The 23,435-nt window shown below is 38.5% G+C and overlaps 1 pseudogene; it reads left to right on the top strand.

The window, feature by feature from the left end:
• On the top strand, nt 1-23,435 carry LOC140921618 (uncharacterized; annotated as a pseudogene).

A 23,435-nucleotide genomic window follows, 5' to 3' on the forward strand; every position in this document is an offset into this window, starting at 1 on the left:
TGTGTCATTAAGCCACCAAGATCAGTCATCAGATGCAGTTCATTCACCTTCCGCCGTGTGGGCAGAGTCCATAAGTACAGCTGGATTTCAGATATGCTCACGTGCAACAGGTTCTACAAATGACACTGGAATTATCAACTGGGTAGCATTCCAGGACAAACCTATGTTAACGCATGGAAGCGTTACTTTTAGCGGAACATGGACAACAGAAACAAAGTGTGAGAAGGTGGCCTTTTCTCAGGTTAGACAACAATAATTGATAACAAGTATTTAAGTTTGTTATAAAGGTGTAAAACGGAGATAGCAAAGTACATTAAAGTCTTTTTAAGCTTTCTCTCGGGCTTAGTTTCAAACTTTTCTTTCCATCGCTTTTAGATATTAAGACATTTTCACGTTTTACTTTGGAGGTAGTGATTTAATAATGCTTGTCATGACCGTTTTGAATGTATTGATGTGTTAAAGGTAATTTGGAAAATAGAAGTCTATTTTTTAATGATATTAAATTTGTAGCATTAAACTTAACAAAGTTAGCCGAAAAGGAACATTGTTGTATGTAACTTTATTTATTAAGTAATGGGCCAAATAAGATGCATTCACCAACCTTTTCAACACTTCGTAGAAAGAGGTGAAAAAGGGGTAGAAATTTAGTTAATGGGAATAGACAAGTAGATTTAGTTAATCTGCTCCTTTTAGCCTTTTATATATCCTTAATTTCATTTAAGTGCCTCTGATGACTACTTCTTGGATACGTTCATGCTGATGTATCTTTCGAGAAGCTTGTTTATTTTTCAGTCAATAGTTTTTCATATATTTTTCATCTAACATTTTTTTGCAGAGCTTTGCTTCCGAGCCTCGTGTATTTGTCTCTGTTAAGTACACTCGCAGCACAAAGCCAAATGACGCTATGTACTTATGGTTAGAAAACGTCAACTCTGGAGGATATGAAGTGTGCTTAAGGGAATTCTTGCCCTTTGATGGAAAACACCAAGATGCAGTTGTGGTAAGTGAAGAAAAATGTCCGAGTAAACTGTAGTATTGATGAAAACAAACAAACAGACAGACAAACAAACTTGACTTTGCCACACTTCGGCCGCCCGGAAACCCAATTACCCAAAACGTTTTTGAAGCAATTAAGGTCAGTGTCGTGTCTCACGTGTCTCATGCAGTCATTTCTTGCTAAAGGAAACCGGTGGTTCGAAACCTGAGGCAACTCGTCTTGTAAAGAAAAGGGTGGCAAATTAAACATTATTTTCTTGTCCGCAGGACTGGTTTGCATTCACTGGAAATGGGAGTCAACTTAATTTCACAATAACTGGGGAAGAAATCTTTCCAAACAGTGGAAATCCATCGGCCAAAAACAACTACGGCTTCTGTCAGGTGAAAACTTTAGTTCTAACAAGAACATTTAGCACAAGCCAAAGAACACTGATTTTTTAGTGGTTAAGTTCACACTAAAGAAAACTTAAAATACAGTAAACCCAAGCTTACCAGGCTATGGTAATCGACATTGTATCCAAAATGGCAATTCCCAGATGAGCGCGACATGTTTATCTCGCGATTTTGATGTGCGCATATTTCACGATTCTTAAATTTCGTGACTTTGCGAGAATTTTATATTTCGAATCTCTTCAATTTCGCGTTGAAGACAGTGGGCGAATATTAGAAGTGGGGACTTTACAGGAGATGGGCAAAAATAGAGGGAGAAGTGAGCACGTTCAGATCCATTTACTAACTTACATGACTTTTTTTTTACCTATTTACAGGAAGTGCCTTTCAATACGACCTTTTACAAATCGCCAATTGTGATTCTTTCCGTAAATCATGAGTATAATCTTAAGGTCAAGGGAAGTCGTCCTCCAGAAAATAATATAATATCAGCCTGACTAGAGGTAAGTTTGCCTTTTTATTCTAATCTAAGAAAACAGCCCGCCCGACATTTCGCGCCACGCCACCACTAGTTTTCCCACAAAATGAGGAAAACCCCGAAAACCCCGTTTCACGACGTAGTTACTGGCTTCCCCGTGAAAAGACGTCTGTGGAAGAGCGCAGAAATTCCATACTGATGACGTGTAATTCCCAGATCAAGATAGTGCTTCTGATTGGTAATGCTGCAAAATAAATTCTATTTAACCAATCAAAAGCACTGCATGCCCAGATCTGGGTAGTGACACATCATCAGTACGCAATTTCTGCGCTCGTTCCTCAGACGTCTTTTCACAGAAAAGCCAGTAATTGCGTCATGAAACGGGGTTTTCCTCACTGGGTTATTTTCTTGATGGTCACTTGAGGTTAATGATAATAAACAGGGATTTTTTCAGTGCTTTGCTACATTATTCTATTCTATTGTTTGCTTGAACTCTCACGACACCTTTGAGACCCAAAAGTCCATATCCCTTGTTCAATCAGGGGAGAGAAGAAATCCGTTTATTCTAATAAATTTGTAAAAGGACTGTGAAAGCTGTGAAAAAGCCATAAGAAAACAATGATTTGGATCTGATCCATGAATTTCATGACTTAAAGGTATCGTCGTAGAAATCAAGAAGAAATTATGGATTTTCTAGTAACTGATGAGTGCTATCACATTTTGCTGTAGGAAGTTGGATTAGAATCTATGAAGGTCTGCGTTAAAGACCTCAGTGGATTAGGATCGAGTCATGATCCCTTGATTGTCAGCTACGCTGTTACTGGAGGTTGTTAATAATTTTCTTATTGTAATGATCACTATTTCTAGTAAGAACTATTGTTATTTTTATTATCATTATTACTATTATTTTTATTGATATCTTTTAGAAGTTCTTATATGTAGGAATACATTTCATGATATAATTCAAGAAACACTGGAGTACAAAAACTGATATACCTTATTCATGTTACACTCTATCTTTGCACGAACTTTAAGATGGATCATTGATGGGATAAGAGCAATTAGAGGGCACACAAGTAATAAAATTGCCAATACTAGTAATCGAGTAATCGCGGTCTGGTTTGTTTATTCCTTCAAAAATAAGACGACGATTTTAGTCATGCAAAATGCAAAATGTAAACTTTGACAAGTTTTACATCACAATTACTTGCTGTGAAGATTTCTACTGTCGCGTACTGTATTCAAAATCACTTCCACCCATATTTTGCAATTTTCGTTTCTAAGGTCAAAACGTCTTAATTTTCTATTGTGTAGATAAAACAAACTCGACTGAATTCTTGTATTTACTGATTTTATCTCTTGCTTGCCCCCTAAGACACCACGTAACATTGCTTTAATTTATTCCATCAGTCCTTAAGCGCGTGCAGAGATGGCGGGTATCGTTAATGAGGTCTACTAAGGATGAAAAAAAAAAAAAACATTAGTTAAGGTACCTACAAGCAAACATGTTACTACTACTGAACAGTAACTTAGTTTTAATTGAAATATGAAAAATATATTAGACATTTATTATTCTTTTTTCCAAATGGATAACAACTCAATATTATGTTTTTTTTTCTTGGTACAGACCTTAACCCTTGCCTTAATGTGCATTGCCCACGGTTTGGAGTCTGCAGGACCTACAGTGCGCATGACGCTCGGTGTGAGTGCGATGACCAATGCCCTTCATATGAAGACCCAGTGTGCACTGCAAACGGAACAACTTACGACAACCGATGCTGGCATAAGTTAAGCTATTGCAGAGGACTTGAAAATAATCTGGTTTATCACCCTGGAAGCTGTGAAGGTATAACGAAAAATAATTTCAATGATTTTTTTTGGCTGTACAGTATGCCACATAAAATAGTCTGGGAGTTAAGCTCTCGATTGCTTAGAATTATAGGTGTTGGATCAAAATTGAATTTGCTTCAAGCTCTGATGTGTATAACTTTTCGTTACTTTTAAGCTCGCTTTTAGCTCCTCACTCAGGCTAAGCAACAATAGGCAGCTGTAACAAGTTACTTCGTTTCTCTGCTTTGGCAAACAAACATATAGCAGCCCAGACTATAGCCGATGTTTGGTCTGTGTAAGATCTTTTATTCTCTTTTGTCTGGCAATTTAGTTTTTATCGCGTAAAATTACATTACACAAATTTGCTCAGGGCAAATATGGTGCAAAAAAGTGCAAAAGAGGAGGAAATCAAAGACAAAGGTAGTAAATATCGCATTTACATACCAGTTTACATGGAGTTGCATAATTGAGGGCAAATGCAGTATTTACTATCTTTGCCCTTGATTTCATCCTCTTTTGCACTTTTTTTGCACCTTATTAGCACTGAGTGAATTTGCTGAAAATCAAATATTTCCCGCAGTGGCGCGCGCTCCCAATATACTGACATATGTTTATCTTGGGCACTGAAACCAGCATGCAATAATAAGCAGCCACTATACATTTCGTTGTTGAAAGGTAGCCGACATTGCAAGTTACAGCCTAGTTTTAGTTCCATTTCCACGCTTTTTTTATCACCACCCTTCACCACTTAGAGTTGCACTACAACGCAAGCTAGGGAAGCTACCTAAGCGATAATGCTTAAAGAGCACAGTGATGCTTCCTTATAAAGTACTTAATTTATTACAAAACAGGTTTTCCAATTGTTCGGGGCCGTGTAGATCTGCTACAGGTTCCAAAATGGTCAGATTCAAACTGTCAGACAGTCACATTTCCTCCATACCGGTTTTATCCGGATAAACAAGTTCATGTTCAAATAACAGTCAATCACATGAAGCTGAATGACTCTGTGACAGTCCACGACGCTGTTACTTCATGGACAGAAAGTATCAACACAAAAAACTTCACCGTCTGTGTCATGCAAACCGGAAGGAAAGAAGAAGGCGCGAATCCATTTGCCACCATTGATTGGGTGGCTTATCAAGGAGCACCACCCGAAGGATTGACGGGAACGGTTGAGTTGCAGAAATGGTGGTCTGGTACCAACTGCGCAGATATAACCCTTCCTACGGTGAGATGGGAATGTACATATTAAATTGTTACATCTTTAACTCATGTCTTGAAAAAAAAACAAAACAAAACAAAACAACAACAACAACACCAAAAACAGCAAAAAAACAAAACAAATAAATGCTAAATAATTGGAAAATTGAGTCTTGTGACCCTTAGCCAAAACCTGACAGATTTAATCACGACTTGTCTGCGTACCAAAAGAAGAAAAACATCAAGAGCGAAACTGTGAAGGAGAGACCTCCTTAACATCCATTTCAAGAAAATGAAGCGCTAACCTGATACAAGGAAGCAGCTTATAACATCAACAACAACAACAACAAAAACAAAACCAAAAAAAAAAAATACAAAATATTTGTTTATCTATTTGAATTAACTGAATGTGGAAAAACAAAAATTCACATGTTAAGTTAAAGAAGATATTAAAACTTTCCTTGAACTAGAAGAATGAGACACAAAGTTAACGAAAAGTAATCGATCATAACGAGGTAACTGGTGAGATGATTGCTAGATCCTCTAAAAAGTTGTGACCGACTTAGCGACTAAGTTAACAAAACAACCTTAGGTAAAAAGTAAGAATGGGAACTTACTTAGTGGTTAGTTTCAAGTAATTTTGCAGCAATATTTAAGGTGGCCCGATCCTATTTATATGCGTGTTGGTTATGTTTTTGATTTGCTCTTTTTAGAATGAAAGATTCAACCGATTTCTAAGATTTTTGGCATCCTTAATGAATAATAATGGCACTTTAAGAAAATGGTTTTTATTTTCTTGTAGGTATAAAAATCTTTGAGATATCACCATATATTTAAAACCTCATTTTTAAGAAAAATGTAAATAACTTCGAAATCCCACGACAGATTTTTCCCTAACTTCAGCAAATAAGCCTCAGAGTTCTCTAGTTTTACATCTGCAAGTTTGAAGGCAACCGTGACGGTAGAACTCGCTGCACAAAATGCTGGTCAAATTTAACCTTAAAATGCTACTCTAACACATCTGTGAAAGTTGACGCACAAATAGAGGAAGACTGCCGACAGACTATCTCCTATCTGAAAGGATATTCCTGCCTAAAGCTTTATTGCAAGAAACAGAGTAATCAGACACTTACAGCGAATACAGTTAGCACTTTAAAAAAAAAACAATTTTAAGCTGAGTGCGCGGTAATATTAAGGAACTTCTATTCATAAAACTTACGTTGTATTTGTCGCTCTCTTTTGGAAACAAATCTTAACAAAGCAAAATATAGTATCTACAAAAAACTCTCAAGAGTTTTTTAGCGTCGCAGGTTCCCGTTTTGAGGAGAAATAAGGCCACCAACTCCAGTACTTCTAACCATCCATTTTTCAGCTGCACTGAAAACCCTTGTATTTGATAATTTATTCACGCTCTTAAGACTTACCAACACATTCGCACGGGCAGTTTGCTGTTGGGGATAATGAGAAGAATAAGACGATTGTCATATTTGTCTTCATCTTTATTCCCAAGTGGTAAACTTCCCGTGCGAATGTAATGGCAAATCTAAAAACCTGCTTGAATAAATTATCAAATACAAGGGTTTTCATTGCAGCTGAAAAAATGGATGGTTAGAAGTATTGGAGTTGGTGGCCTTATTTCTCTTCAAAAGGGGAACCTGCGACGTTAAAAACTCTGGACCGTTTTTCGTAGACGCTATATTTTGCCTTTTTAAGAACTATGCGTTAGCGTAGCATTTTAAGGTTAAATTTGACCAGCATTTTGTGCAGCGAGCTCTACGGTCACGATTGCCTTCAAACTTGCAGTAAAACTAGAGAACTCTGAGGCTTATTTGCTGAAGTTAGGGAAAAATCTGTCGTGGGATTTCGAAGTTATTTACATTTTTCCGAAAAATGCGGTTTTAAATATATGGTGATATCTCAAAGATTTTTATACTTACAAGAAAATAAATAACATTTTATTAAAGTTCCATTATTATTTATTAGGGATGCCAAAAATCTTAGAAATCGGTTGAATCTTTTATTCTGAAAAACGCAAATCAAAAACATAACCAACACGCATATAAATAGGATCGGGCCACCTTAAAAAAAAAAAGCTGTTTCGATTGCTGTTATTGCTTTTTTCTTCAGGGCAAGTTTGTCGAGGCGCCAATAGTCCTTGTGACGTCAGAGCACCTGAGGACTGGTAAAGAGTATGATGCTGCTCTCATTTGGATTGAAGACATAACAAAGGACTCGGTTAAAGTCTGTCTTCGTGAAATGCAAAACTTTGACGGTAGACACCAAGATATCACTGTGGTACGCTCTTAGTCAGATTTTAAAAAACTGGAACCCGACTGTCCACGAAATTTGTGAGGAATGCTCGCCTGGTCTTGCTAAAAATAACAGCGTTAAGAGGAAAAAGCATTGCTAATTAAAGATTGTCCGGGCGATCGCGAGTGATGATCAGTCAAACGAAAGGAAATGCAGAAAGAAAAACATAAAAAGAAACGGAAATAATAATAATAATAATAATAACAATAATAATACTAATGAATAATGATAATAATAATAATGATACTAATGAATAATAATGATAATAATAATAATAATAATAATAGTAATAATAATAATAATAATAATAATAATAATAATAATAATAATAAGAAGAAGAAATGAATTGAATAGCATTACGGGCGGTGAATTTTAAATAGCAAACAAATTGGTCTTACTTGTCCCTATGTCTCCCTTCATGCTCTTACGTGATTCACCTGATGTCTTAAAAAATGTGGATTTGCATCTTTTTCTTGACTCTTTGCGCTCTTTGTTAGGTCACAACTTCATAGAGTTCAAAATACTTAGATTCAAAGGGGCCTAAAAATGATGAGTTTATTTAATTTTTTTGTTGGTGTAACACGATTCTGTCACAAGATGGGTGGCATCACTTTTGTTTTTACCTCTTTTCACAGAACTGGTTTGCCTTCTCCAAACTGCACAAGCCTCTTTTCACTGAACATGGTGTCATAAGTTTTCCAAATACGAACCCACCTTCGGATAAAATGAACAATGCTTATTGCCAGGTGAGAAAATAATTCTTTGCAAAAGCACTGAGTAGCATGCTGTTCACAGCATTTTCGCTCACAGATATATCGCTTACTTACATTACTGTTTATATTTTCAAAGCACTTTTAGTCATACACACTTTACGCAATAGAGATCAAAGCGACTAGAAAAGTAAAGAAGCTGGTCCACTAAACAATACTTTAAGACAAGAGGTCAAGAAGTACAGACCGATAACGTCCCTCTTAACCATCGACAAAGTGTTTGAGCAACTGCTCTGTAAACAAGTGACTGTGAAACTCGACCACATCTTTTCTAGCCTAAGCACTGCTTACAGAAAGGGACACAGCTGTGAGACCACTCTACTACGTCTGAATGAGGACTGGAAGCTAGCAATAGACAGAAAAGAGCTAGTATGTATTCTATCGACTCATATGAGTAAAGCGTTTGACTCTCTCAGCCACTCGCCGACACGAACAAAGCTTGAAGCATACGGTTTTGAGTCCTCAGCGTTGGACCTCACGCGATGATTCTTTAACAACCGCCAAATTGTTCAACCCTCTGCTCTGGAACGTATTTCAGAATGACCTGCCCTGCTCCATAACTACCGCTAAACTTTCGATCTATGTGGACGACCACCAGTTGTACACCTCAGGAACTAATTTTACAGCTGTAAGGGAAGCCTTAGAGCAGGAAGATCAACTTGCCTCGTCTTGGTATCGTGATAACTTTCTACTCGCAAATCCTGACAAATTCCAGGCGATGATCGTTTATCCTAGAAATATTGACATTGAAGGCTAATACACTGACATAAGCATAGATGGTAGGGTCATTACAAACACAGATTACATCAAACTACTTGGCATCCACATTGATTGCAGTACGAAGTACGAAGATCAGTGGTCATATTAGCGAACTGTGTAAGAAAGTCAGTAAGAAAGTAGGGATCCTAATGCGCCTGCGCAATCCTGATCCCTGCACAGCTGTAAGTCTTCTATAAGTCTTCCATCCTGCCTTACCTTACCTACTGTCAGCTGGTATGGCACTTCTGTAAGGCCTCCAACAGGAGGAAAATAGAACGTCCTCAAGAACGTGCCTTAAGAGCGGTATACAGAACTAAGTCTGCCTCTTACCAGACACTACTAAAATATCAGGACTACCCACGTTGCAAAATGGTAGATTGCAGGATATAGCAATACTTATGAACTCAACAACAACCTCGCCCCTACCGACTTAAAAGAACTTTTTAATTTAAATGATTCTAGGTATTCTCTGCGAAACAAGGACTTTCATTTACATACCGGATTCAATATTGTAGCCTACGGCAAACATTCATTTCGTTACTTTGGACCTTTACTATGGAAGAGACTAAACAACAAGGTCAAACAATCACCTAGTCTTCAGTATTTCAGGAACGCTATCAGAAACTTAGATATTTCTGGTATTTTTTATTTATTTATTTTTTTTTATGAGCTTCCCCCCCCAAAAAAAAAAACAAACAAACAAAACACATGCAAACAAACAAACAAACAGAAAGAACGTTGGCAGGGACACCGCAACAGCTGTGGCCAATTACATTGGGTCAAGATACTAATTAAAAAATCAAAGCAAGAAATTTTAGAAAACACAGCGATACAAGAAAAACTACAACTACATACAACAAGTTATTGGACGAGACAAAGGACGAGCACTGTAACATTTTAAACAGATAGACTTGAACGAACGTGGATCTTCGCAATCATAAGAAACAGCTAAGCGGACTTATAATAATTAAAACTAACCGATTTAAATGAAGCTAAGGTCGATGAACTCAAATCTAGTTCATCCAATAAAACAATTCCAAATTTGAGTAGTTCTAATGAGAAAGGATTTCTGGTACGTAGTAGTTTTGCATTTGTTAATTATGTATTTGTTAACATTGCTGGTTGAGGATTAGTGCGTCTACCGTATTTGCGAACTTCAGGTAGGACAGAGGAGTTCGATCACGTTCAAGACCGTGTGTCAATTTGAAAAACAAGGTTAGATCTAAAAGTTCATGCCAGTAACAAATAGGTATTAGGTTTAGAGTTTGGAAACGAGACTTATAACATATTAAAAGGCAGTTTTAACATAAACGAAGTCGTGCGTCTTTGGACACGCTCAAGCTTGACAATGAGTTCGATGGACTGCGGGGCCCAAATTTGGGTGGCGTACCCCAAACCTGGCCTAAGCAGGGCTAGGTATAGCGTTCGTGTTACGTCGGTTCTAAGTGTGAGGCTCGTGTTCCTCTTTAAGTATCAAGTCGTTTATTAGCACGCGAAGATTGTTCGTTTACTTGTTTGTACCATGTCAGATCCTTACTAATCCATACGTCCAGATCTTTTTTTGCAACATACCATTCAAGTGCGGTGTTGTTGATCATGAGTTTATAAGAGGATAATATCGGCTTTGTTTTCCTTGTTATGTGCTGCGCCTTATACTTAGCTTCGTTAAAAAGGAGACGGGATGATTGCGACCAAGTTGCAAGCTTACCAAGGTCTTTCTGGAGAGAAGAGGCATCCCCCAAAGTCTTTATCTCTCTGAATATTTTTGTGTCGTCAGCGAACATCAATACTCGACTGCTAGAACTGGCGACTTTGAAAAGGTCGTTGGCGTATAAGAGGAAGAGGGCTGGTCCAGAGGTAACAAGAAGATCCTCTGAAGCGGCGCCGAGTACCGTAACGCGTTGGCGTCGACGTGACAGTTAAGAGCAGAACCCGTTAAGCAGGTGCCACCGAAACCGGCCTGTATTAGCTTATGGACGAAGCGCCTGTGGCTGACTTTGTCGAAAGCTTTTGACATATAAAGTTAGATGGTGTCAACCAGGCCGCCACTATCTAAAAGTGAACCAATGTGGTCAAAAGCTTCAAGCAGGTTGGTGACGCACGATCTTCCAGTACAAAAACCAGGTTGTTTAGGTGAACTTACATGGTACAGGTGGTCCTTGATGCTATTCAACACCCAACGCTCAAAGACCTTGGACACTATTGGGAATACAGAGATGGGGCGGTAATTTCCCACGTAGTCTTTTGCACCCCTTTTGTGGGCATACACGACGTTAGCTAGTTTCCAGTCACTCGGGAGAGACCCTAGTTGCAGTGATTTGTTGAAGATCCTACATAAGGAAGGAGCAATCACTGAGGCAGTCTCCTTAAGCAATTTAGCAGGGATTTCGTCCGGCCCTGTGGCTTTACCGACTTCTAGTGCTTTGAGTGCAGCTAGAATCGTGGACTCATTGAGAGTTAGATCGGATATAACAGTGTCCGAACGTACGCACGCTGTTTTCTCCACTGCGCTGTCGATAGTAAATACAGAGGCAAAAAAACTGTTAAACAGGTCAGCTATTCCCGCAGGTGTATCAGCACTTACTCTTGAAGGGTTCTTTGACTGGTCAGCGGAGTAGTCTGGGACAGTTACCATAGAAACACGGCCTGGGATGGGATGAGATTAAGAGTTAAGCTTCAAATTGACCATAAGCGCTTGGGATTGAATCTAAAGCCAGTGTCTATGGAGTCGCAAAAGTGATCACGGCTTTAGCGATGCAGTTTCTTAACTTGCGCCCGCAGAGACTTAAACTTATCCCTCAGGCGGGCGTTCGGATGTGACTTAAGTTTTTGGCGAACTGAGTTCTCTTTCTTGATAAGGTTTAAAATGTTACTATCTATACAAGGAACCGGGTTACGGCCTTTCAGTCTCTTCAATGCCACGAAGTCCTCGACAGCAGCTAGTAATAAGTCCTTCCAGCACCGCCAGTCATCATCTATATTGTTATGGCCCACAATAGAAGAGAGATTGATTGCCGAGAGAGCTTCACGCAAACCTTAAGAATCGCCAATTGCGTAGTCGTGGTCATATTTGCGCAGGTGTGAGGACTCATTAACAAAAGAATTGTACTTAAACAGGACTACACAATGATCCGTAAACACATCGGCTTTATCAGGTGACAACACCTCGGTCACTTTGGTGTGTTCTGGGGCACTTGTTATCACTAGATCAAGAATGTTACTACCGCGAGTAGGTGTGTGGTTAATTTGCGTCAAGAAGTGGGCATGTAATGCCTCGATAAATGGCAGTTGGTTATCACCTGAAGCACTATCCACGGAGTCCCAGGAGATGTGCGGCAAGTTACTGTCACCACAAATTACCATATTTTGAAACTGATCGCAGACTTGATCTAGAAAGATGTTAAATAAATATACCCAACTAGGGTCTGAATCCGGAGGCCTGTAACAAGAAAAGAATAATAATGTAATCTTCTGATCAAATTTAGTAGAAAATAACTGTGACTGTTGTGACCTTTGCAGATCCTAATTTTATGATTTTAAGATTTTTAAGATTTTAATATGTATTAGTATATACACACTCAGTGATCTTGGTAATTCAAGCAATCTGATTGGTTAGCTATCTCGGACTATGACGTTATATTCACCGTGCTAGGCGGTGAATATAAAGCCGAACAAAATCGCTGTCGTGAACTGGGTGTTTTGCCAAAGTTTCAAAGTAAAACCTTTTTGAAAATACACGAATATCCAAGTGCTGATGACTTTGAAGGCAAAAAAAAAACTTCATGGTGTTTAAACAGCGTGATTTATTGTGAAGTGGTTTACTTTAGCTGACTTTTTGTACGCTCGAAGCTATGTTTACCACTTCAGAGGAAAACGAGGTCGCTTTGTCACTGTTTTGTGATTTCGGGATTTTCTCGCAAGACCAATTTTGCCTATAAATAGAAGTTAATTTATGGAGAAGAGAGGAAGGCAAATATTTTCGAAAATTGTACGTGCCAGCAAGTTAACAAGGCAAAGAACTTTGGAGATAAACAACGCTCACCTTGATCGCAGCCGCTGTTGACAGCATTTGCAAGAAGCGACGAAGAAAACTTTCTCATTCACGGTGAGTTGACAGAAACAAATAAAGCTCTAGATACTTTTCTTCTCAGAATTGGGTAGTAATTTAAATTTTCGGCGTTTTCTTTTAAACGGTTGATGCTAAAGCTTACAAAACTCGATACAAAAGGATTAAAACTATCATTTGCCATGTTTGAAGATACTGTAAAGATCTAACTTTTGCGCATCCACTGTTTACGGCTTCGTGTTCACGCATGAATTTTCACCCGTCAATCAAACTAATCGTTTTTGAATGGTTTCCTTTCTGATTCTGTTTAGATCACTTCGTGTGAATATACTAAAACAATTATTCACCTCAGGCTCAGTTAATATTGTTGAATAATCCCCTCGACTTCGTCTCGGGGATTATTCAACAATATTAACTTCGCCTTCGGCGAATAATTGTTAATTATCATGAATTACTATGTATTTTAGATTAGTGTGCCCAATTAGAATATATCATTATAATTAGTATTATCATAGATTATTATTATTATTATTATTATTATTATTATGATGATGATGTAATTTTAGATAAGTGTTCGCAATTAGCCATATACGTTTGACACTTAAATAAAGTTCTTATATCTTATTATATTGTTATATCAGACATATCAAGACATCAAAATGACAGTTTGTTCTGTTAAAATGATTAATCGCAAATATTGCTTGCTCAGTTGGGACTTCAAAAATAAACACATTGACGGGAACTGAAGCTTTAAGTGATTAAGCATAACGAGCCGCACCGTCTTAGCAACCAAAAAAAATTTGTTTATCTAGCTGAGATAGGGGACTAAAAGTCCCCTATCTCAGCTGGATACTCAGAAGCTTGTAACATTCACTATTCCATTTATCTCTGATCATATTTCGCATCTAACACGATAGAGGCGTCAATTTTCGCGCCATCATGTCATCATTCTAGGGCGAGAAATTTAATTAAAAGCGCGTTATTCAACAAATGTACGGTTCAGGTTTCGGCTAAAATTATTCAGTGCCGTCAGGAAAAAAACATATTACTAAGGTCTGCGTATAAAGTCGATCACATTGCTAACACAGACAAAAACGCTTAAATATCTCCTACAAAATGAACGGCTGAGTTTGTTTTTTCTACGGGTCAAACTGCTACTATATATCCCAGAAGCGCTCAGGCATAATAATATGCCAGGACTTCTACCTACGATGAACCAGAAAGGATATAGAACAACCTATTTTTTTTCTTTTTACGGCTACGGGTCGAAATGCTAAACGTGTTATATATCCTAGAAGCGCTCAGGCATAATAATATGCCAGGACTTCTACCTACGATGAACCAGAAAGGATATAGAACAACTGCCTAATTTTTTTTTTTTTACGGTTACGGGTCGAAATGCTAAACGTGTTATATATCCCAGAAGCGCTCAGGCATAATGATATCATGCCAGGACTTCTACCTGGATGAACCAGAAAGGATATTGAACAACTGCCTAATTTTTTTTTTTACGGCTACGGGTTGAAATGCTAAACGTGTTATATATCCTAGAAGCGCTCAGGCATAATGATATCATGCCAGGACTTCTACCTGGATGAACCAGAAAGGATATTGAACAACTACCTAATCGTTTTTTACGGCTACGGGTTGAAATACTAAACGTGTTATATATCCTAGAAGCGCTCAGGCATAATAATATGCCAGGACTTCTACCTACGATGAACCAGAAAGGATATAGAACAACTGCCTAATTTTTTTTTTTTACGGCTACGGGTTGAAATACTAAACGTGTTATATATCCTAGAAGCGCTCAGGCATAATAATATGCCAGGACTTCTACCTACGATGAACCAGAAAGGATATAGAACAACTACCTAATTGTTTTTTACGGCTACGGGTCGAAATACTAAACGTGTTATATATCCTAGAAGCGCTCAGGCATAGTAATATGCCAGGACTTCTACCTGAATGAACCAGAAAGGATATAAAACAACTGCCTATTTTTTTTTTTTTTTTTTACGGCCACGGGTTGAAATGCTAAACGTGTTATATATCCTAGAAGCGCTCAGGCATAATGATATCATGCCAGGACTTCTACCTGGATGAACCAGAAAGGATATAGAACAACTACCTAATTTTTTTTTACGGCTACGGGTTGAAATACTAAACGTGTTATATATCCTAGAAGCGCTCAGGCATAATGATATCATGCCAGGACTTCTACCTGGATGAACCAGAAAGGATATAGAACAACTACCTAATTGTTTTTTACGGCTACGGGTTGAAATACTAAACGTGTTATATATCCTAGAAGCGCTCAGGCATAATAATATGCCAGGACTTCTACCTGGATGAACCAGAAAGGATATAAAACAACTGCCTAATTTTTTTTTTACGGCTACGGGTCGAAATGCTAAACGTGTTATATATCCTAGAAGCGCTCAGGCATAATAATATGCCAGGACTTCTACCTGGATGAACCAGAAAGGATATAAAACAACTGCCTAATTTTTTTTTTACGGCTACGGGTCGAAATACTAAACGTGTTATATATCCTAGAAGCGCTCAGGCATAGTAATATGCCAGGACTTCTATCTGAATGAACCAGAAAGGATATAAAACAACTGCCTATTTTTTTTTTTTTTTTACGGCCACGGGTTGAAATGCTAAACGTGTTATATATCCTAGAAGCGCTCAGGCATAATGATATCATGCCAGGACTTCTACCTGGATGAACCAGAAAGGATATAGAACAACTACCTAATTTTTTTTTACGGCTACGGGTCGAAATACTAAACGTGTTATATATCCTAGAAGCGCTCAGGCATAATGATATCATGCCAGGACTTCTACCTGGATGAACCAGAAAGGATATAGAACAACTACCTAATTGTTTTTTACGGCTACGGGTTGAAATACTAAACGTGTTATATATCCTAGAAGCGCTCAGGCATAATAATATGCCAGGACTTCTACCTGGATGAACCAGAAAGGATATAAAACAACTGCCTAATTTTTTTTTACGGCTACGGGTCGAAATACTAAACGTGTTATATATCCTAGAAGCGCTCAGGCATAATAATATGCCAGGACTTCTACCTGGATGAACCAGAAAGGATATAGAACAACTGCCTATTTTTTTATTTACGGCTACGGGTTGAAATGCTAAACGTGTTTTATATCCTAGAAGCGCTCAGGCATAATAATATGCCAGGACTTCTACCTGGATGAACCAGAAAGGATATAGAACAACTGCCTAATTTTTTTTTTACGGTTACGGGTCGAAATGCTAAACGTGTTATATATCTTAGAAGCGCTCAGGCATAATAATATGCCAGGACTTCTACCTGGATGAACCAGAAAGGGTATAGAACAACTGCCTTTTTTTTCTACGCGTCGAAGTTCTAAACGTGTTATTCTTAGAAGCGCTCAGGCTTAATAATATGCCAGGTTTCCAGCAACTGATTTTAGCTGATTTTGCGGTGCGCAAGAATGGATAATTTACCCGACTTGTAAACAGATATTTCCTTCAGCCGATTGTGTCTCATGCAGGAGAATGTCATGTCTGCGTTGTTTTGTTTCTACTGAAGTTTTATCAAAAAAAGCTTCAGCGAAAATAGGGAGATCGCAATTTATACTCTTACGAACTATAAATTAGGGCTGACCTGGAAGACGCGTTGAATTGTGCCGCCATCCTTCAAAATATAATCTGGCTGCGTTTAGGGAGACAATTTCCTTTTCCATCCAGATTTACTTGGTATATGTGTTTACGAGAATCTTTAGACAAAGAATTGGGTATACACTGATTCGAATGGCTTGGCGATACTAAGTGCTTAGGTCTACTTACCGATTACAACATGTTTTGGAAGTATTGAGAAGCGCTCCAAATGAGGTTGTCACAGTGTTCTCGAGCGAACACGGCGCGACCCTGGATTGATAAAATTACCATTACATGCAGCTATCATGCCAGTGATTTCTCCCTTCGTCGCATAGTGAATAGTTTGTGAGCACATCCTCGACTCTCGAAACATTTGTCTTGCGCCGCTATAGAAGTTGCTTCTCCCGCGAACCATAGGTAGATTTCCCGCTTAACATAATGTTTGATAATTTATGCAAAAGTTGACCTCGTGAAAGTCAGCAGTGCATTAATCGACTCAAAAATAAACAGACTTCCTACAGGGTTTTGAACACGGTTTTAATTAAAGTACTTTACGAGCGCTGCGGTAGTTGACCGCAAAAGTGTTACGGTGATGGATACTCAACTGGATGATTACGTCACTTCATAGCAACCAGACGGTACGAATTTCTTAACTTCCGGAGCGCTGAGGCTCGTAGTGAACAGTGTTAAACGTTCTACGTTTCTCTTCCATGGCAGTTCGTTTCATTCACGAGAGCTTATAACTCGACTCCAACAGTTCTTGTCTCAGCCAATCACAGCACGACGGCATCTGGGAATTCAGCACCAAATCACAACGGAATTACAACTTGGATCGAGGTAAAATTTTCCGTAATTGGGGAGGATTGCGGGGATGTATCGAGGCAAACAAATTTCAAACCAAAACTCGACGAAAGATATAACTGAACAGAGACACACGCTTGCTTGAGGCGATGTATAGGTCGATAATAAGTGTGGCGCAAAAATGTGCCGAGTGAAGTTGAGATTGCTTATTGGCTACCTTTTGACGTTAATTATCGAATACGATTATGGTGTCAGTTCAAAATAATATCTTTAAATTATCAGCAGGGGCCGCGCGCGGTGGGCTCGAACTTCAGATCTGATTGTGCGGTTTTAAAATTTACTTTAGAGCTGTTTTCTTGGACGCGAATCTTTGCTCCAATCATTTGGCTGCTTTCTTCATCAACAGGGATCTCTAGCTCCGTCCTTCTGGGCCTCATAGCTCATTTGTACCACTGCCGTGCCCCTTATTAGGGTAAAAAGGATATTTTGGATAAAATTTCGAACATTAATTCACCATATATTTTTTTATACCCTGGTTATTTCTAAAGCTTCTTTTGATTTTCTAGCGCTCTTTAATTACTTTCATCAAACCACAGTGTTAATTTACGGCGAATCTTCGCATCTCTATGTTACATAAGAAGACGTAGGAGAACGTTTTAAAAATATTCTGGTATTCTATTCCTGTTAATTCAGTTGTTTATAACTACAATTTTAGCTGTACTAAACTACGTTGAGTGCTTATTACTTTTTTTCAGAACATGAATACCTCTGGATTCAGAGCCTGTGTCAAGGAATTATACGGGACAAGATATGACCCCTTGTCCGTCGGTTATGCCGTGCTCACAGGTCTGTAATACTACTGAGTTCATTTATGAAGTAGTTTTTAGCAAATGAAAAAAGAAACGTTATTTGTTACCGGATTCATCTGGAAATACTTTGGAAATGCCCTAAACTAATAACACAATGCAAGTTGATGGCTTTGCAAGTCATGGCGGAGTCAAGAGAGTGTATCTGTTGACATAAAAAAGATTCTTGAAATTCTTTCAAGTTATAATTTTCCTACCCCTCGAAGAATTTCACCGTTTAATTAAAAGTTTTCTTAAAGAATAAATAACGAGGATGAAAGACCTTGCTAGAAATTAAAAGCACTATGCTTAAAACAGTCGTTTGAATAGTTCGATATATTTTATCTTTATGCGAGTGGTATATCCCTATCGCTAGTCTTCTATCCAATAATATCTTACTAGTACCTTGAAACGATTAAGCGTTGGAAAACATTTTCGCATCACGCTCCTAACAGTACTGCGAGTGAGATGCTGCTAAGGATTTATCAACTCGGCAGTTTATTTGAATGTATATATTTTTGACGCTTACGCTTATCTGTATTTCGCAGACATCTGTGAACCTGGCTGGAACTATTTCAACGGCTTTTGCTATTTCACAAGTAAGACTTGTCAAAATTGGACCACAGCACTGGATAAATGCCGACAAGAAAACTCGGTTCTTGTTGATGTCCAAAATAACGAAGAAAATGTGTTTTTACAGCATCTACACAATGGAGCAAAATCCTGGCTGGGACTGAATGATGTTTTCACAGAGGGCTCCTTTACTTGGGCAGATCGTGGTACCGGGAATTTTACAGCTTGGGCTAAAAACCAACCGAACAATTTTCGGGATGAAGACTGTGTGCATGCACTTGGTGTTGAATATTAAATATGAATGGAATGACGTAAAATGCAGTGACTGTCATCAGTTTACTTGTAAGAAAGGTAAGATGTGATGTATAAGTTTAGGAATGCACAAGATAGAAGAAAGTCTACTTAACAAAACGCATTTTGGTGTGTTAATCGTGATTAATATAGTTTTTCTTTTTCATTTTGAACAGATCTGAATGAATGCAGTAGCGACAAGTATTACTGCCATCAGGTCGCCAGCTGCACAAATTATCGTGGTTCATTTACTTGCACTTGTGATCAAGGCTACACTGGCGACGGCTTTGAGTGCGTGCTCAATTACGCAAGTATGACCAGATATAAAATTGCAGCACTGCATGTTAATGATGAACAGCAGGTTGATTTATAGTAATAGTGCTAGTACTAGTGCTAGTGCTAGTGTCACGCTCTTCTAAACGAGAGTAGCTGCACAGGCGGCATGGTATCCTCCTCCTTCTTACGAGACTAAACTTTGCTGTTTAATTCTGTGGCCTGGTTAATATTTTGCATATTCGGCCTTATTGTTTCCCCTAGTATTAGACTCTTGTTGTGAGGGAAGTCATTCGAGAGTTAATAATATTGTCTTGCAAGGTCAGAATCCGATTCGCACTGAAAAAGAGTTTTTAAATTCCCGGGTCGGTTCGTTCACTTTCACTATTAACCGCCGCCCGATTACCTCAATTGGATAAGCGCCGGCCTGCCAACCAGGAGGTTACCAACTCAGAGTCTTTAAATAACTGAGGAGAAGTTGTTGCCTTTCAAAAGACATCTGCAAACGGTTAAACTTTTTAGTTTTCTCATATAAGGACGATAAACCGACTAGGCCCCGTCTCACAACCGTTGCACATATAAATTTTGTGGGACGTTAAAGAACCCAAGCTCCGTTCGTAAAGAGTACGGGAAACAGTTCCCGGTGACTTGGTCTATCTGTTATGATGGGCGGGACTGATATGGGCCCGCGGTAATTGGCGCCACGCGCTGTTGCGGTGACCCTGCCGAGAATTGATGAACCTAATTAAGTAAATAAATTACTGATAACTCTGTCTCTAACTTTTGCAGGGGGTTTGAAACACTCTACTATTGTGGGGAATGATGCTAACTACTTGCAATATTTAAGCACCTGGCTCAAACCAGTTGCTCAGAGCAAATCTTCACGATGGAAGCGTTGTTGGCGGGCATCTGTGGATGGCTGGGCTGCCAGTACTTTTCATAGCCTCTGTGACAACAAAGGACCAACTGTAACAATCATAAGAGTCGGCGGGAAATACATATTTGGAGGCTACACCAGCCTCTCATGGCGTAAGTGGTTTGTTTTTTCTAAAACTGGGCATATTAGCATGTAAAATTGTCTAAGGAAGCATTTGAAGTAGATAATGTTATTACCACGAAGAGGACTTAAAAAAGTGCATTCACACAACTTTATCGCCCTGGTTCCATTTCAGTTAATTCGCCAAATGGGTTGAATTATTCTGGCTTTAAATTCGAAAGTCTCTATGTTAAATAAAGAAAATGGTTGTCTCGTGTTCTCGTACCCCCCTACAAGTAAAATTAGGACGTTTTACGTCGTATTCGTGCTGCGAATTCGCTGACAATTAAATTCTGTGCTGACGTATTTTCTATTCAGAGCTGTTCCTCTCTACAGTGTTTTTCAGGCAAAGTATTCCGCTCAAGTGCTGTTGTAGTTTAAAAACTCAATAAAAATGACTAGAACGCGAGTGTGAATTGATCTTAAGTTCCTAAGGCTTCCCTTTCCGGCTCTTACAACTAAAATGAAAACTGTTTCTAAAAGTGCAAGTTAGATGGGGAAAAATTACTACTTAGTAATCAAGTCTTTTTCTGTTGTAGTTTACACAAAAAATAAACTGAGAGAACATTTTGATCAAAGCTACGTATACTGATGTCAGCCTGAATAATTGCATGGAATCTTACGTTTCTTGTTTTCACCTCACCTATTGTAAGACGCACAGTTATTTTAGCGCACAGACAGTCCAGTCGATGCCTAGGCACTAACAAGATTTTAAATGGTTTTTTTTTTTCGACTATTTTATGTCTTAAATGCTGTAGTCAATTACTTAAAGGAGATTGATGCAAATTCATGTTATATCTTTTAAATACATTTTGAATCTTTTTCTTTTAGAATCGTATCGTATCTTTTTCGAGTTTTTATTGTAGTTGTATATTGTAAGCAATTTTATCCTTATTTTTCATTTTGGTTTTATATCGTAATCTTTTTTAAAGGGCCCTTTAAGAATTGAGCTGTAACTCTTTATGATGATGATGATGATGATGATGATGATGATAATGATAATGGCTTATTAGTGAAAAGCTTCAGTATGAATCGGTGTATTCAAAAGAGAAACACAAAGACTGGGATACAACTAACCAGCAGTGGAACCTCGGCATAACGAAGGATCAAGAGACAAACAGATTTGATCGCTATATAACGAGGTTTCGTTTTATCGAGATTCTTTTCCATACATTTTACTATAACTTGGGTAAAGAAAGTGGTTAGTTGCATCAAGGAATTCGTCATACAGAGGTTCGTTATATCGAGCTTCCACTCGGCTGCAGTAAACAGCAACTGAAAAATTCAAGCCTTTGTATCGGGGTGCCGACAATTGAATTTTATTCTGCAATTTATCGCTCTTTTCAATATTTTTTGCGTTTAGCTTTTAAAATACGGCATGGGTCGCACTTGGCAAATTTCTGGAAGAATTTGTTTACCTTGCGGTAAAAATCTGTCATCGGGGCACATTGCCAAGTGCGACCCCCAAGTTTTCAAGTTGAAAAAAACTTTGAAAACCGCAAAAAACGTCAAAGACGCCGTATTGTTTGGGTGGGGCAGGCAGATTTTGGAAAACTCAAGCTAAACAATAGGAATCACGCTGGTGAGTGTCAGCACTTGTCAGCGAAACGTGACCAATTTGAAACACGATCAATTTGAAACAATCGTAGAAATTTTCTGACCTTCACGCTTTCGTTGTGGACAGACGAGGCTACCACTACTTTTCGCCATTTTAACGTTTTTGCGAAAACTCTCTTCGAGCGAGCAACTCATAAGCTTGTAATCCTTCGCTCTTTCAACGTTTTTACGGGAACTCTCCACAGGCGAGCCAAATAGAGTCTACCCAGGCAAGTACCGTCACAGGTTTGTTATTCTCCGAGCTAAATGCAGTCCTTGCAGCCAAGCACTTTTTTTTCCTTATTTCTCCCATCCTCCTGAAACTGGGAAAGGAGGAAAACGATCCTACGCCAAATGGTCGGGCTACGAAGAGATAATGTTCTCTGGTATCTGGCCTACTTTACTTCTCAATGTGTCAAAACAACGACAATTAACTCCTACTAGTAAATACTAGTGCGACCCTCCTCGATTTGACTAATAAACTTAGTATTAAAAACACACTTTTCACACGTTTCACTTTTTCTTTGCTACTTAAAAATTATAAATCATAATCATTATAAATTTGAGTTTTTAACGAAGTCTGTGTATTGGATCATCCTTTTCATTTCTTATTTTCCCAACAGTTTGCTACGGGTGGCGATATGATTCCCAGGCATTTCTTTTCTCGCTGGTTAACAAGCCAGGATGGGCGCCTGTGAAACTGCCTCAGACAGGGCAGTATAGTTACTATAACAGATATTCCATATACGACGGCTCGTCTTATGGACCTACTTTCGGAGACGGCCATGACATTTACATTGCCAACTACGCGTCATCCAGTAGCAATTCCAATGCCAACCTTGGTAATACTTACAGCCCACCAAGTGGGTACAACTATGGAGACACCTTCACCCAGACATTTCTGGCAGGAGGAAGTAATTATTATTTTACACCAGACGAAGTGGAAACATTTTACGAAACAACCTAAAAACTGTGGCATTGAATTCAGCTTCAAACTTGACAGTCAATTAATATTAAACTGATTAAGCCAGAATAATAATTTTTTTATTAATCAAAAAACCTAAAAATGGCCTTTTACCAACTTTTTCACCTGATTTTACATGAAATAGACAGATTTGGTTGTTTTATGCTGAAAAGTGGATTTTTTTCAAAAAGCTTGGTACTTTGCTTAACCCATTCGCTCCTGGAGATTTTGCCGAAAAACGCGTTTTGAAGCTAGTCGAGTGGTTTTCTGGTCACTGTCGTGCTATAAAGGCCTAAAACTTACCACAAAACAGTTTACAGGTCGTACACTTCGCGGCCTTCTGATCCAGATGCAAAATATCAGCTTGCGAAGCTCGGGCATGCGCAGAAAGCAAAATTTCGACACAGCAGTCTTGACTTTTACTTTTCGCTTTCTCTCCTCCCTTCTTTTTTCGCTTTTCTTGCCTCATTTTTTTTTCTCTTGCTGGGCATTTAGTAGGCTTCAATTTGGTGGGAAGAGTTTTTAGGAAAGCTTTTAGGATCTTAGGATTAGTTGAAAGGAAAGGTAGGTGGGTATATGGAATAAGATTTTCATGGAGA

This window comes from Porites lutea, chromosome 1 (assembly GCF_958299795.1).
Source record: "Porites lutea chromosome 1, jaPorLute2.1, whole genome shotgun sequence".
Lineage (NCBI taxonomy): Eukaryota > Metazoa > Cnidaria > Anthozoa > Scleractinia > Poritidae > Porites > Porites lutea.